Source organism: Anas acuta, chromosome 21, assembly GCF_963932015.1.
Source record: "Anas acuta chromosome 21, bAnaAcu1.1, whole genome shotgun sequence".
Taxonomy (NCBI): Eukaryota; Metazoa; Chordata; class Aves; order Anseriformes; family Anatidae; genus Anas; species Anas acuta.
The window spans coordinates 3,915,931-3,929,234 of record NC_088999.1 but is presented as its reverse complement, the minus strand read 5'-3'; the positions used below and the strand labels follow the sequence as shown (position 1 = coordinate 3,929,234).

General features: G+C 56.0%; 1 long non-coding RNA gene across 2 annotated transcripts; it reads right to left on the bottom strand.

The window, feature by feature from the left end:
• Positions 1-476: 476 nt before the first annotated feature.
• On the bottom strand, positions 477-11,776 carry LOC137843080 (uncharacterized). 2 transcript variants are annotated; one of them, XR_011089335.1, is made up of 3 exons: positions 11,423-11,749; positions 6,689-11,301; positions 477-5,672 (listed from the first exon to the last, which is right to left on the bottom strand). It is a non-coding gene; the product is annotated as an uncharacterized lncRNA (long non-coding RNA). The 2 variants fall into 2 exon arrangements; XR_011089334.1 differs by lacking the exon at positions 477-5,672 and having other exon boundaries at positions 7,770-11,301; positions 11,423-11,776.
• Between the last annotated feature and the right edge of the window lie 1,528 nt (positions 11,777-13,304).

The window sequence follows — 13,304 nt, the reverse complement described above, 5'->3', positions numbered from 1 at the left end:
GCAGGAGCCTTTACTTCACCCTTTACTTGCTCCCTCCCAGCCATACAGCTCCAGGAGAGTGTATCAGCTGGAATAAAAGCATTATCCTAAGTTCACTTTTCAGCCATGCTGCTTGAAGGCAGCCCCCCGCAGACGCTGTTTAAGCAGGTTCCTGAGTGCTCTCCCCTCTTGGGCAGGCACAAAGAGGAGAGGCTCTGAAAGCAGCCAGGTTTCAGCATCCCACTTTGCTTCTCTTCCCCTGAATGTGCCGGAGATGTGCTCAGCCCCTCTGTCAGTCCCAGGGTCTGTGGCACTGCATGAGCTGCATCGTGGTGGCATCCCACGGCCGCAGCAGCACGTTGTGATGCCCAAAAAAACAGCCCAGCCTTCCCCCATGTGCTCACACACCAGCACGCATGGTGTGTCCATCGGTGGACATTCGGCCTCATTAAAGCCCTCTGCCACGCATCTTTTGCAGGCAGGCTCTTTATTAGGCTTTAATTAAAAATGTGCCAGGCTTCTCCTCATCACAGTTGTGGCAAATCTAAGAGCATCAAACCAGATCCCTGCTTTCCCCAGAGAGCCACAAAACACAGCTCCACTGTTCCCAACGTGATGGGAGCCCACAGCATCCCATGGCCTGTAAGGAAATGCAGACTGCAGGCACCTGGCTTTATCGCAGGGACCATTGCTGGGGAAGATTTTTAGGGCCAAAGCTCAGATGTGGGGCTCAGGCTGTTCCTCACCCATCTCCAGCAGGGGAGCATCACCCCGTGGCCTGGCCATGAGCCCAAATCCCCACTGCTGGGTTTTGCAGCGGAGATGCTGCCCCAGGACGTCTTCCCCAGCCCCTCCTGCGAGGCTCAATTAAAGCAGCGCTGCGGAAACTTTGCAGCTTCTGGAGCTGGGAAGGGACTGGGGCTGCAGGTTTGTGGGGACAGCCATCCCACCGAGCTGCACAGACACCTCACTCATCCACTGTCCCACTATCCCAGCTTCCCAGTGAGGAATTATGGCCTCAAGTTGGATTTTTGTGCTGCTCAGTGACATTCGTCTCCCTTTGCCACCACTGGAAACCACCTGGGCTCTCCCCAGCCCAGGAGAAATTAATGCTTTTGAGCAACGTTTGATCCCTGTCCCCGGGCTGTGCCTGTGCCAGGTGGAGCCAGGGATGGGAGCGGTGTGAGCTCAGAAGCAGTTTCCCAATTCCAGGCCACCCAGCGACACCCCAAGTGTCGGTAACGCCGCCAGCACCAGCGAAGGTGCTGGAGGCGGGCGCAGGGGACGCGGGGAGGTGGGTGCTGCCGTTGTCCTGTCGCCTCCCACTTCTTCTTGCAGAAAGTGGGAAAACACCCGGAGGAGCAGAGAGAAGAGGAGAAAATAGCCCACTGGGGGCAAGGAGGCACCAGGAATAGAGAGGGGTGGCCTCGGGGGGGTGGTTCTGGAGCAGAGCTCTGTGTAGGACAGGAGATGTGCGGGACCCAGGGCTTGGAGCGCTTCTCCTGATGCTCTGGGAGAGGGCAGGCAGCGCTCGCCCTGCTGCAGGCACTGGATGGGGAGGAAGCACAGAAAGCAACGTGAAAAAGAATCTACATCACTGCCTCTTTTCTGAGAGAGGGAAAAAAAAAATAGATCTCATGGTAATTGAGCACCTCCCTCCTGATTTGGGGGAAGGAGGGGAATCAGAACGTGCCTTTTTTCAGGCTCTGCTGGTTGCTGCTCCTGGCAGAGCCTCCCCCGCTCCCTGCTGCCTCGTTCGGGGACCGGGTCCGGGCACAGGAACCATGTGGACGGGGGAAGGAGAAGGAGACAGCGACTGATCACAGCCAGGATCTTAGATCAGAGAGAAGGAATGTTGTTGTGGAGAGGCTGAGCGCTGGGTGGGATGACTCATGCTGGAGAACATACAGCTGTTGGAGCGGGACTTGGCACCGCGCAATGAGGCTGCGGAGCCTTCCCCGACACAGAGGAGGGGAGGAGAGGAGCCCCCGCCCCGCATCCCTCTCTGACCCTGTGCTGGAGGTGATGGGGAGGCCACCGCTGCCTGCCAGAATTGGGCCACAGCCCGGCTCTGCCCAGCCCCAGCACCGGTCTCAAGGCAGAGCCCGGGGCTGGAGCCATGAGGACGCACCAGGCACGAAGGAGGCATCCCTCCCCCTTCCCTGTCAGTGGGGAAACTGAGGCACAGAGCAGGGGCCTGATGGATTCCCCGCAGGCCAGCTGAGGAGGTTATAAAGGCTCGTGGTGGCTGTTGCTCGCTGCTGTACCCCTGGGCTGTGGCTGCGCCCGCCTCGCTCCGGGAAGAGGAAGAAAGTTTCGTGGCTGGGAGCAGTCTCTGGAGGAGAAGCCGGACAGCCCTCTGCTCCTGGGCCAGGAGCTGGCATTTGTGGGGTGCAAGATTCTCAATCTGCCTGGTGCCCAGGAACCTGCAGAGCTCCTGGTGGTGATGCTGACAGCGGCTTCCCAGATGGGCACAGGGTTGCTGCAGGGGAATTGGGGAACAGCCTGCTCTCCGCATCCACCAAAGTCCATGGACTCACATTACCGTGGAGGAGATTTGGGGAAGGCATCAGGAGAACCACCAAGGCAGGGGGATGAGCCAGCGTCTCCCCAAAGTCCCTCCCAGACGTATTTTTGGCACACGCCTGGAAATAACCCATGCGCCACATCCCCAATGCACGGGGACAAAAAACTTCAGAGCCAGCTTCAGAGGTGGCCCCGTTTTGGCAGGGAGGGAAGTGGCTGTAAACACAAACAGGCCATGATTAATCGTGCTCTGCTCCCGGTAGATGTGGAGTCATTACCTTCATGTCCCTGGAAAAGTAATTATCTCCAGTTTGTCAACGAGAACTTGGAGAAACCTGAAGCTCTGGAAATGCCGTCCGGTTCCACCTACAAGAAAACCTGCATATTTTTGTAGGTTAATAAAAGGTAACCAAATTTACAAAATGAGTAGATTTAATACATTACCACGGCTTGAAGGGTAAACGACTTATCTTCCTGGGGATTTATAATCCTGTTTTGCAGACTTTGCCTTATGCTGTATTTTATTCTCACGTCCAGCGGTACCAGCGCAGGAGACAAGGTGGAGAGCACGACATTCCTGCTCTGATTTATGGGCTCCCTCCTCCACTGCCATGTAAAGCAATCCTTCCCCACAAGACCGGGCCCACAGGTCGCAGAGCTCCATCCCGCTCACAATTTCGGGAATTATTCCTTCCTCCAGATAACCAAACAGAAACCTCTTCCAGTCGAGGGGAACATCAGGGCAGTAACTTGGGGCCAAAAGGCGAAGTTTTGTGCAACAAGAGGGCCACAAAAACACAGCCGTGCGAGCACGCCTGGCAGAAAATATTTCTGAAGGAGAACATTTACATTCCTGGAGTCCCAGCGTGGGGGGACCGGGGGGCTCAGCAGCACCTCAACATTTCGCTCCCAGCTCCGGCACTGCAGCGTCAGCACGAGCTGGGGAAGGAAATCTGCACCGGGGCTGTTCCTAATTGCACCCGGTGCCTGCAGAAGGCAGGACTCGCACTGCACATCATCCCCCTGCAGAAGGAAGCAGGAAAAGGCGAGTGCCAGCGCTCGCTCCTGGTGTGAACGTCCCCGTGTGCTGCCCGGGGGGGGTCAGCACCCTGGTTTGGAGCAGCCAGCGATGCTCAGGAGAGGAGGCTTTGCTCCTCTCCTGTCGCTTCGGATGCTTGCTCACACCAGGGATCAAGAGACAGCTCGTGATGGAGGAGAAATTATCTAGAAAGAATTATCCCAAAACGCACCAAGTGCCTTCCCATCCCAAAGGGCTCGGCAGAGCGGCTGGAGGTTTCTCAGAAGTGCCGTCAAACTTCTCAGCACGAACTCATCAGTGTTTTTGGTTTGGCATTTAGGTTCTGCTCTAAATTGCCCAGCATTAGTGCTTGCTAATGTTGAAGTAACAAAAATAAAAGCCGAAGTGAAGTGCTTCAGCTTAAGCTGGGATGGAATATTTCACAGAAACGCAATATTCGGAGATTGCCTTTTCATTTCAAAATGAGCCGTAACAGTTCCAGCTCCACACGGCCCTTGTGGGAAGACAAATCTCATTTCCATCCACCTCTTCCTCCTTCCTCAGGCACCGCGGGGGCCGGCCTCGATCCCTGCTTCGTGGGCAGCTGCTGGAGGTGGAGGACGTGGCGATGCCCTGGGCGATGCTGCTGCAGGAGCCCCGAACGTGGCAGCACTCGGGCTGGGCAGAGCACGCTAGTGAAGGATGCTGCCCTGAGCCCCGGCCATCCCGCAGCCCCGTCCTGGCTGGGACGTGCCCAGGAGACCCCAAAATCATCCAGTGCAATGGCCACAGCCTTCTCCTGTATGTTCTGGCTAGTTATCGTGGGTAGGTTGGAGTAGGAGGCCCCAAGCTGCATCCCAGCACTAACAATACCTTTATCTCGCCCCAGCAGCCACGTCTCAGCATCTTCCAAGCATCACTACATCTACCCACCCCCCTGCCTCAAATAACAGCCCAGGGCACAGGCAGGGAGCTGAGGCCCCAGGAAGGAGCAGGACTTGGGTAACTTCACATGGAAAAGGAGCTGAGCTGACCTCGAGGCTCAGACACGAAGCTGTTGTGATTTGGGATATCTGCACCCCACAGCTCCGTCCCTGTGCTGAGTGAGAAGACCGAGAGGAAGAGGAGAGGGGACATTTGCTGGCATCCTTCCCTCCTGCAAAGGTCGGGCGGTGAGGATGGAAATCCGGCACTCCAGCTGCTTCCAGGACGTTATTTGGGCTCCGGCATCTCACTGAGCTTGACCTCGGCAGCAGAAGCCGGGCAGGGACAGGAGCAGAGCAACCCGAGCTATTAAAGCTAATGGGTGGGAAGTGGCCATGAATAAATCAGCAGCAACTTAGCAGCTATCAAAGCCTGAAATCCTCCAGGACAGAGGGTGAAGCAGCAGCGATTTCAAGATGTTATACGCTTGGTTTTGGATAGGGGCTTTCGAAGCTGTTACCTACAAACCCAGAAACCTTGTCTGTGTGCGCCCTGGGGCACTGTGGTTGGGGCAGGAATTTGGGGGCTGGATCCACGCAGGGGTTTGGTGCTCACCCCATCCTTCCAGCATCGCATTTGCCAACTGCAGCAGCTTCCAAGCATGGAGCAGGGAGAGAAGACACAGGGAGGAAAACCTCCCATTAAAGCGAGACGTCCTTCTACCTCAAACCACCCAGTCTGGCCTCGGTAATCCCAAATCCGGGGTATTAGGCATTTAATCTTGCATTTCATCGTGTCCCCTCGTGCCAGGGGTCTGAAATTAAAAGGGAAGCGGGGAAGGGCTGAGCTTCTGCCGGCTTAATCGGTTCTTGCTCGTGGATGACAAGGCAGGAGGGAGGAGACGGCGGCGGTTCCCTTTTCCCCGGCACTCCCAGCAGCGAGAGCTGTCGCAGGAGAGGGGGACGAGCGGCAGCATCAGGGGAGGGAAGGGAAAAGCCACCCTAGGGCAAGGAGGAAGCGGAGCTGTGGCTCAGCGAGCGGCTGCGTGGAGCTGTGCCAGGGGCCCCGGCCGGAGGCCGAGCTTTTGTTTCCATGATGCAAGCTGGGGAGAGGGGCTGAGGCAGGACCAGGAATGATTCGGGGCTTTGGTGTCTTTGCTGCCTCTGCCTGCCCTGCAGGAAAGCTGGGGCAGCTCTGCTGCATGGATGCTGAGCACTGGAAGTGGCTGTGGGAGGAACTGGGGATGGAGACTGAGCCGGGGAAGCATCCGAGCCCCCTCCCCAGGGCCAGGCAGCCCCTGGTCCCTGTCCCCACTGCTGAAAACCCTGTGCCCTTGCCTTTCCCCTGTGCCCCTGCAGTGCTGTGCGATGTCCCATGTACAGCCTGATGTGAGGGGATCCCCTGTGGCTTGAGAGCAGGGGGACCCCCCCTGCCTGGCCCCAGGAAGAGAAAATCACAGCTTGGGGCAGTCCCGTGGTGCAGGGCAGGGGGTGCTGGGGCAGCACACAATGCGGGGTGACACTGCTGGGTGCCAGCAGCACAGTGCCCAGTGCAGGTCCCAGCCCCACTCTGCTGCTGCCCCATGGGACCCACATATTGCCCCTGGGATGAAAACCCCTCGATTCTCCCCTCCTCCCTCCCAGCCTGCTGCCCTGGCTCTGCACCCCTGGGTTTTGCTCCAGCACCGCCGTGCAGATCCAGCCCCTCTTGGTACTCAGCGCTGGGTTCTCGTGATGCCCATCACAGACAGAGCTGCTCTGACTAATAAATGCACTTGTTTAATTATTGTTGGCAGAATGAAGAGCTTTTAATTGCACTCTCCCACCACAGGGTGTAACGAGGGGCTGTGCTTTGACCTCAGCTGAAATGTCTGTTAATACCAGGTACGTGCCCTCGATACACTGATTTCTAAATAAAACCAGGCAGATCCACAGCTGAAGGGACACAAGACAAAACCTGAGTCTAGAAACTGCAGTCAAGCTTTTTCCTCCTATTAAACTTCACCTTCACCCATATTTACCAAGGAAAGGCACAACACAGGAGCCTCAGGGTGTGCAGCTGCTGGGGAAGGTCCCCGGGATGCTGCAGGACCTCAGCACTGCCAGCCCGCGGGAGCTCGCTCTGCTGCGTGTCATTACAGAGAAGATGGATTTTGGAAGAGCTGCACGCACTTAAAGAATAATGCAACCTGCCAGGCACTTAACGCAGCCCAGATAAATGGAAGCAACAGCGAGAGCTTACCCAGGTAAAACTGCCAGAGCAAGGGGGGCTCTGGGGACAGGAGGGGGTTTGCAGAGAGGAGCTGGAAGAGGCTCCTGGCTCTCGGCAGCCCAGGTGTGCCAGGAGATGCCCATTTATCTTGCACGCTGGAGAAATGATGGAAACGGTGGAAATTCAGAATTTAGCAAGGCCACGGGTTAGGTATGGACATGTAACAGATACACAAGAAGTGAAGACGTCCTGCTGCTCCCTGCCCCGTGCTGAGCACTGGAAGATGGGGCAAAAAAAAGGAGGAGTCAAGAAAGTTTTGTGGAATGGCATCAGCTACACGCACACTGCACAAATCTCCCCAGCCAGCAGCTCTGTAGCGTCCCAGGGAGAAGGTGCCCACACACAGGAACAATGAACGCTTTGCAGCTTAAACCTATTGTGAGAACGAAGCTCTGCCTGCTCCCTGCGAGCCCAGCCAAGGCTCGCTGCTCCACATGGCAATCATTACTGCGTGTGGCAACGGCACAGCGTGCACCGTGCACACACAGAAAACACACACACAGTGCACACACAATGCTCACACACACACAGTGCACACACAGCACACACACACACCCAGCCGTGCACGCAGGAGCAAGCAGCTCACAACATTCCTGCAGTGCCTGCACAGAGCTCTCCCAGCCCAACGCAAGCGTGGCCTCACTGCAGCCCATAATAAAGTGCAGGAACAACCCAAATCTCCAGAATTGTGGCACTTTCCCAGCTCCCTGTCCCTCCTGAGCTCCTGGAGATGCCCTGTGCCTCACCCTGCCGCCCCACGCAGAGCAGCATCTCTGCTCGCCCTGGGTGCAGCGGCGGTGCTGCCGGGCAGTGCGTGCCGGCGGGGTTTGGTTTGTCCTCCCAGCGCGGCCAGGAGCGCTGTTTGCAATTAAGGCAGCCCCGCCGTTCCCATCGTGAGGCCTCGCTCTCATCGCTGGACCTCAGCGAGCTTCAAAGCCCTCGGCTGAGGTTTCTGGTGCCAGGCGAGTTTTCCCCTTTGTGGGAAAATGCAGCAGCGGCGAGGGGCTGGATGCGTGCACAGACGTGCGGGAGGTGGAATAGCACCAGTTACCGCGTTCTGCCAAGTTTTACCCCAAAACCACCCAGCCTCGTGTGACCCACGCGTGCACACACACACGGACAGCTCGAACCTGGCACACTCGGAGTCCTGAGGTGGCGGCAGCCAAACGGCCTTCAGCATAAAGGCACTGACAAGCGTGACAAATGCTGGCAGTAATCCCTCTGGAGAGGATTACACCGCGCGGATCCTGGGAATGGAGATGTTTTATGGCCACCTGAGCACCGGGCAGGGCGCAGGCCCCAGCGGGGCCCCGGATGGGCCAAGAAACCCATTGGGAACAACCAGAAACTCGGGGGGTTCATGGGAGCAAAAGGGATAATTTAACCTCAGCAACCTGACACTGCTTCCCCCAAGCAAGTTTTCAATTAAGAACTGGCTAACGGAAAATCCTGTGATAATTATGTCAGCGTTGTGGTGGTATGGAAAGCCCTGTAATGAGATTAGGTACGCGCCGGGACGCTCCGCAGCAGCACGGCCTTGAGCACGGCTCACCCAGCCCCTCCGCACCCCTGGGAAGTATTTCGGGGCTCAGGAGCCCTCCCAAATGCCCTCGTGGGGTGGGGGAGCATGAAGATTTTTCCCCACCTTAAGCCAGGGCTGGAGGGAATTAAACGCAGGTCTCTGGCCGCAGCCCCCCGAGGAGGCTCTCTCCAGACCTCCGATCGTTTTCAGCTTCGTGCTCTCCATCGGTGATTTTTCCTGGAGATATTTATGGCTCTTTCTGTGTTGATTTCCATGTCCCACTGAATATTGCATGTGCTATCGCTCCCCAAGGACCGATAGTCTGAAGAAAGCAGCTTCTTCGCAGGCTTTTCTGGAGCTGCTAAATGGCACCTCTTCCCTTCCCCGGCATGATTATATCTGCGCACTTACCACTGATTATATTTGCAGGCACATTGGAGTGTGATTATTAGCTGAAACCTGTCAAGGAGTCAATCGAAGTGGTAAGAGCATCTCTGGGGGCCGCGGTGGAAAAACAAAAGCAGCATCCTCCTGCTGATGGGGGCACGTGCCTGGGGCTCAAGCCCTTTGTCCCCATCCTCTGTGAGCAGGGGAGATCTTGACCAGACACAAGCAGCTGGAAGCAAGGATGAGAAGCTAAAAAGAGGGCAAAAAAGTCAAGAAATGGCGAGCAGAGGAGACACGTGGGCCCAAAGGGAAGGTGGGGAATCAGTGAGAGCAATTCCTGGGAAGAGATGCTCCAGTACCAAGAGGGAAATCCACCTCTAAGAGCTGCTTTCCTCAAAGCGCTGCTTCATCTTACCAAGTGATATGAAATTTGGGATGATTTTCTGCTGAAGAAATAAATGAATAGGCTCATGAAGGCTGGATTTCTCCCAGGGCAGCAGTGCAAGCTCTTCTGGCATCTAAACGCTGCAAAATGGGCTCCCTCCCACCCCGGAGTGGTCCAGGGGGAACGGCCCTTCTGATTAGCAAAGATTTCTGACACCACATTAAGCTGAAAACTTGGATCAGGTCTCCCAGTGGCTGTGCCGAGATGAAAAACAAGGAAAAAAAAAAAAAAAAAAAAGGAGGTGCCATGCGGGAGAGGAACTCACTCACCCTGCTAACAGGCGCTGGAGCAATTACACACCCGGCTCTAATAGGCATGAAAATAATTAACACTCTGCCGAAGGCTCAAGTAGTGATTTTATGAGTCCTGCTGAACCTGAGCTCCCAGCGGGGTATTAGCGTAGGGTTTTGGTTTATTTTTTTTTTCATCCTTTTGGGGCTGTTTTATGACCTCACGTGCAGCTGTTGGTTTTTTGCCTCTCTCCACGTAGGCTGAGCGGCAGCGGGCGAGACGGCGAGGAAACAGCTCTGGGACGGCCCCGGCCCCTCCAGCTGCTGAATTTCCCATCCGATGGTTTCCTAAATTCAGCCAGCACCTGCTCAACGCTGCGCGGAGCCTTTCTGGGTTAATTACACTCTGAGGTCCTGCACAGCCAGGCCTAAGGAAGGAGGAGATGGGAGAAAAACCTCACGGTGTTATTACGGTGACACATGCGGTGCTGCTGGAAGCATCCCGTGTACCCCCGTGTACCTTGCCGGGGGGGATTCACCACACCCAAAGGGCAGGCAGAGATCCTCTGGGACCCCTGAGAGTTAAGGGGAAAGTCAGCGCTTCCACAGGTCCGACCCCAAGGTGGCTGTGTAAGAGAAGGGGGCATCACCCCTTCCCACTGATGCTGTTTTTTTCTCCCCTGTGGCTGGCACAGGAGCTGAGATGCCCAAGACAAAAGCTCCTCCTGACATCGCCCTGCACCTCTCTGAATCACATAAACCCACCCTGTTTGTTTCCTTCTGCCTTTTGTGACCCAGGGAGATGGGATGGAGGCAGGCAGGCTCAGGCTGTTGCTCTCGTCCTTCTTTGCCTGGAGCAGAGCAGCCGATGCCCCCCTTGCAGTGTCTCACCTGCACCCATCCGGGTGATGCTCAGCACCCCTGCGGAGCCTCCCACGAGGTGAGAGTCCTGCTCGAGGGCGGCCAGCAGCCATCTGTAGGGTGTTTTTCCATTTATACCCCTGCTTCACCTCTCGAAGCTGGGCAGGAGCACCTCAGGATGGCCCAAAGCGTTTTTGCTGCTGCCCAGGAGGACGGCACAGAGGGGGTGACAGGAGGTAAAACTTTTATTCCATTATTTGCCGAGCATCTCTGCCACAGCAGGCCTTACCCCGCGGGATCAACAGAAGGCTTTGTTTTTCCTTACCCCTTCCAGTAATTCATCAATTTTACTGCTCAAAGCCACCTCTTTGAAGGGAGGTCTCCTACTCTAAACCCTGGTTCGGCGGAAGCAGGGGATGATCCTAACCAGACGCGGCTGCTTGAAGGGCTGCAGATGCTACCGCGCTGCCTCTGGAAGATGAAAGGAGAACTCCCTGTGCTGCATCGCGCTCCCTGCAAACACTGGGGACCGCCTTCCACCAGCCAGAAGGACTTGAACACCTCCACCCAGCTCTTTTAATCCCTGAGGCTTGTGCAGAAGCACCGTGTCCACCTCACCTGGGTGCTGGAGAGCTCCAAGGAGGGGGCGGCAGCGCCTGCAGAAGCCCCAGCTTCTCACCACAGGCTCTGCGATAACCACGGCACCTCCAGATTTCAAGATACCAGCACGCTACACTCCTCCTGGTTATCGCTCCAAGCCCTTCTCAGATGCACGTGGTCCTTTCCTTGCAGCTTTGGGGCCAAACCCCCCGTTTTTCTCCCACCGCAAAGCCGACTCCGTGGCTCCGCGGCCAGCAGCTCTGCATTCAAATTTATGAAGATTTTCCATTTGTGGTGGATGTGGAGCTGCGCTGCCAGCTGGAAGCACGATGGCAAGGCGAAATGGTGCTATCTGCTGCATCACGCTGGATGTTTAATGTAATTTGATTGTAAGTAGATGTAAACAAGCACTGGCTTTAGGGCAGGAGGAAAGCTTCAGCTGCTCCGCTGCGGAGATAACTCCGTGCAAGATTTAAAAAAAGGGGTCTGCTTCCTGCCCTGCTTGCATAAAGCCTTCATGCACATTTTATAAGAGAAGCTGCCTGGATATAAAAAAATAAAAATAAATAGGAAAAAAAAAAAAGAAAAGAGATTTACTCAGAAACTGGTAACACTGAACGTAACTACATTTGGAACCGGAGCCAAGAGGCTTTATTTACTTGCCGCGTGAATTATTCCTTCACCCACCTCCAGGTTCAGGAGGAGTTCAGGGCAGGTTCCTTCCAAGTGGGTCACCCGGCCCTGAGCTTGGTGCAGTCCCAGGGGAGCGGCGTGGGAGGCTGCGAGGGGCTCGGGGTCAGCTTATGGGGAGGAGGAGGGGGGAGCAGCTTCCTCGGGAAGTCCTTCGCAGGGCCACCAACACCGGGGACCTTCCGTGATGCTGTTGCAGTGAGCTGAGCAGCAGCAGCAGCACTCTCCCACTTGCTCCAAGCACATCACCGCTCGTTATTTATCCTCCCAGCCCAGCCCGCAGCCTCTAATTAGCGTTAGGTGAGGCTTACGGGAGCACAAAGACCCCAGCAGGCATGGGTGGAAGAGAATCAAGTGTGGGCGAGGGGCGGAATTAACCGAGCACAGGACGAAATGACTGGCAGGGGAACGAGGGTCCCAGGGCAGCCGAGCTGAGGGGCAGGGAAAACCAGACGGAAAAGGGAAGAAAACCAACCCGGGAAGAAAGCAAAGCACATGGAGAAGGGTCAGGAGAATCCCCGGCAGGAACACACAGCTGCTGCGTGGATCAGAGGTCCTGTCCCAGGGCGCAGGGACAAAAAGCAGCAGGGATGCCCGTGCCACACTGCCCAACCACCTCCCCCTGCTCCCTGACCCCCAGGAGGAGCTGGGGCCACTCACAGCCCTGCTGAGCACCCCATCCCTCTGCCCCAGTCCCATCGGGAGCCCAGCCTCGCGCTGCTGAGCTCCAACAACTCATTAGATGAATTCTTCCTGCATGTGGTGCCCTGGCACGGTGCAAGCCAGAGGAAAAAGAAATCTGTTTCATTGGGAAAAAAAATAAATAAAAAAAGAGTTTCAGCTGCTGTGCTGCTTCTGAAATGAAGATGCTTGGAAAGGTTTTTCACTGAAACCGGAGAGCGAGACCTTCCCCAGGCTGGGAAGAGGGGAATTCACATGCAAGCCTCTTCTCTGGCCATTTCCAATTCCACCCCTAAGAGAGATGAGTTCAAGACGGCGCAAGATGCATCCGGAGAGGCTCATTGAAGAGCTGTGTGGTCCCGCTCAGTAGCGCGGAGACATACCACAGCTTCCTGCACTCCTGCCAGGGATAACAAAACCCAGAGCCGCATGCCCTGGGTACCTGAGCCCAGAGCGGAAAAGCTCGATTCAAGCTTTTTGGTGGTGCAGGAACATTTGGCATCGTGCAGGTGGGGCAACTCCAAAAATAAGCGTTGCTGCAAAAGCCGTTTTCTGGCCCCAAAGAGCTCAGCACTGATGAACATGCCCAGGAACATCTGACTGACCCTGGTGCTGGAGCTGGTTTGGGAGACAAACCGTGCTCCAAATCCCTCGTGTGATCACATTTTTGGGCAGGAGCTGCTCAGATTTGCCAGGGGCTGTTTGTCGGGGGGTGTCGGAGCCCCCCACCAGCTCCCGGCTGTGGTGCTGGTTCCCTCTTTGCCCGAGTCCTCAGCGCCTTTCTCTGAGAAACAGCTGGAAAGCCTCCAGCAGCAAATGTGGCCGTCTCCAAAAGGGAAAAAATATCTTGCTTACATTAACAGTGTCTGGGTGGTGAATAATGCACAGAGCACAAAGCGTCACGGGGCAATTCATTAGCCGAGGCTGCGCGTGGTAGCAAGGCTGGGAGAAAATATTAGGGGAAGTGCCAGGCAAGGCCAATAAATAGTGGAGCAAATGTGTCACTTGGGGAAGGAGCGGCAGCACAGCCCCAGGCCCCTCCAGCCACCAGATTTGTCCTTTGCACCTTTTTCTTTTCCTCCCAAAGGCAGGATTTGTCCAGCAGCTCGCACGTGAGCACGGAGGGGACACAATTCCCCCTCCTCGCTGGGCTTTGGTGCAGCGATGCTT